The sequence below is a fragment of the Rhea americana genome, unplaced genomic scaffold (genome assembly GCF_003343005.1).
Source record: "Rhea americana isolate MKP2758 unplaced genomic scaffold, rheAme1 scaffold_226, whole genome shotgun sequence".
Taxonomy (NCBI): Eukaryota; Metazoa; Chordata; class Aves; order Rheiformes; family Rheidae; genus Rhea; species Rhea americana.
The window spans coordinates 610,511-613,261 of record NW_028186342.1 but is presented as its reverse complement, the minus strand read 5'-3'; the positions used below and the strand labels follow the sequence as shown (position 1 = coordinate 613,261).

The 2,751-nt window shown below is 53.8% G+C and overlaps 1 protein-coding gene across 1 annotated transcript in view; it reads left to right on the top strand.

Annotated features, from left to right (window-relative positions):
- ZFHX3 (zinc finger homeobox 3) overlaps positions 1-2,751 on the top strand; it is a 196,080-nt gene continuing 193,329 nt past the window's right edge. The window contains exon 1 of the mRNA XM_085305745.1: positions 1-70. The gene's annotated coding sequence lies outside the window, so the exon portion shown is untranslated. The remainder of the gene's footprint in view (positions 71-2,751) is intronic.

The following is a 2,751-nucleotide window of genomic DNA, read 5'->3' as shown; positions in this document are numbered from 1 at the left end:
GGCTCCGTCCCCCCCGCGCCGCCGCCGCCGCCGCCCGGCTCTGAGAGCGCCGCCGCCGAGCAGCGACCGCGTAAGTGGCAACTTTTCCGCCCCGTCCCCGCGCGCGGCTCCTCCTGCTCGGGCGCCCGCGCTGCTTTGCATGGGGCCGGTCCGCCCCCCGGCGCGGCGCGGCGCGGCGCGGCTCCGCGGCAAACTTTGTGCCGCGCCGGGCAGGGCGCAGGTGCCGCTGCGCGCCCGCGGAGCCGCCGCGCCGCGCCGCGCCGCCGGGCTTTGTGCGGCGCGGAGCGGAGCGGCGCGGAGCGGGCGCGCAGGGGCGGCGGCGGGCGCGGGGCTTCGGCCTCCGCCATCTGCATAATCGGCGGGGCGGCCCCGCTGCGCGCCGCTCCGCGCGGCCCCGCCGCCCCGCGCGGCCGCTCGCGGGGAGCGTGCTCGGTGTTGACGAATTCTCGAGCGTGGGATTAATTTAGTTGACGTCCGCGGGCCTGTTCGGGGAGCACTGACACTTCCCAGGACCCTCGGTGCGGTGTAAGGTTTCTTCGGCGGGATTAAATATGTATAATTCTGTGTAGTTAATACGCTGGAAAACAAAGGGGTGAAGAACTACTTAAAATTGTTCTAATCCGAATGCCGTTCCAGCCCTCTGCCCAGACCCTGAAATTTTGCTGCCTAAGTGGATTTGTCTTGGGGATGTATTTTGAAATGGAATTGCAAATGAGAGTAATTATTATTTTTATTTTAAGTGGAGAGGCTCAGTTTTGGAAAGAATGCGGCTAGGGGGATGGGAGAGGTGAAGGCAGCAAACGCCACCGTAGGCCAATCCCCCCTTTCTCAGTTTCAGTTTTTAATTACTTAATGCTGAATCGCACAGTGCTTATCTAAATATTTGCAAATGCTCTTTCCTATTGATTCCTCTGAATAAACTGTTCCCTCGCCTTCAGAGGGAAAGCAATTCATACTCTTTTGAAACTAAATCTCCAGAGAAGAGTGTGCGTTTGTGTGCGAGTACACGTACGTGTGCATGTGTGTGTTTCTATATGTACGTATGTATCACGTACACACATTTTTAGTGTGAATTATTTATAAATTGGGTTTGGTTTTTTTGAAATTCTTACCCCCCCCCCCTTTTTGGGGGGACTCTGAGAAAGATCTGTTTCTCTTTCAAGCTGTGCTTGAAGCTGCTCTTGGGTATGTCCTGCACTTGGTGTGGATATGTAATACGTATACATCTGCCTTGTCTGTCCGTCTGTCTCTTCTTCTCGCTCCTGTTTAATATGGAGCAATTTTCTGGAGGCTCGGTGACTCCCTCCTTAGGGTCACATTGAGTTCGAATCCGACTGAAGGTGCAGGAATCCTGCAACGGGGGAAATAAGAGAATAGAGAGAACGGGGTCAAGTTGGCTGCTTAGAGGCCAAAACTCCCACAGCTGCCTTTAAAAATATATATATAATATTTGACTTTCCTCGTCGTATTACGAATTGTAGCCTCCTCTTTCAGGTATTTGCTTTACAGCTTAAAGCTTTCTCTTCCTTTTGCCTCCTTCCCCCCCCCCCTTTTTTTAAGGGAGAAACGGGGTTTGGAAAAAAAAAAGGAGGGAAAATAAAAGGAAAAGAAATGGGGGGGGAGAAGGGGAAAAAATAAAACCCATTGAGTTTAGGCAAATAAGGTTTGGTCTCCGTATCCTATTACAAAGCACTTTGAATATGCAAGACATCACACAAGACCAGTTATTCCAGTTACGACAAACTTAAAAAGAGAGAAAAGAGAGGCATGTTTAGATTGTAATTTGTTAGAGCAAGAATCGTATTTAAGATTCGTCCTTTAATTTTTTTTCCAGCCTTACATTGTATCCAGCCTTTTTCTGATGTCTGTGTTTTTTTATTATTATTATTAAAATCTTTCAGTTGAGTTTAGGAAGACTGCTGCAAGCAACACATTTTCTGTATTTTTGTTCCTGTATCTTGGAGGAGAGTTGGCAGGGATTCTGTGGTTTGCAGTTACACAATATGTTATCATGTTTTTAATCACTAAATCATTGCAGTGGTTATAGATTTACAGTCTTAGGGTATTACAGAGAGGAGCAGCGGAGGCTCCGTGTGCTCGAACATACGMGAGCACGCAGCGAACACGCGGGTGAACTTTGGCTTGGAATAATTTCCCTGCCGCTTTGTGACGGAGGCGAGAGCCTGCGTTCGGCATCGTCCGCCCGTCCGCACGCTTCAGGAAAGTTTGTTTAAATCTCCCGATAGGGCAGGAATTCGGATGGGTATTATGCGAGAGCTGTCATGCGGCGCTGGCGGGGAGAACGGCCGCCGGCGGGTCCGGGGCCGGCCACCTGCGCCGGGGCGGCCCCGCGGCGCTCGCCGCTCCCGGGTCCCCTCCGTTATGTAACGGAGCCCTGGGCGGCATTAAAAATTCAGCGTTACAAGCTGGCGGTAATGCTCCCTCATTAGGGAGCGCTGTCTGGTCCGGCAGCAAGCGCGGCGCGGGGGGCGCCGGGCCCGGCTCCCGCGCTGCCCCGGCTCCGCGGGCACCGGGCCCGGCGCTCCCGCTCCGCCTGGCTGCCCGGGGCTGCTTCCCGCGGCGCCTCCGGCCGGAGGCTCCCGGGTCCCCGTCCAGCCCAGGTCCCCGCTCTGCCCGCAGCCCTCGGCCAGAAACAAAAGCAAACAAAAGAAATGGAGGGGGGAGAAACTCCGCTTCTGGCTGCAGAGGTTGCTTTGCTGGATTTCTTTCTTTTTATTTTCTTTCTTTTCT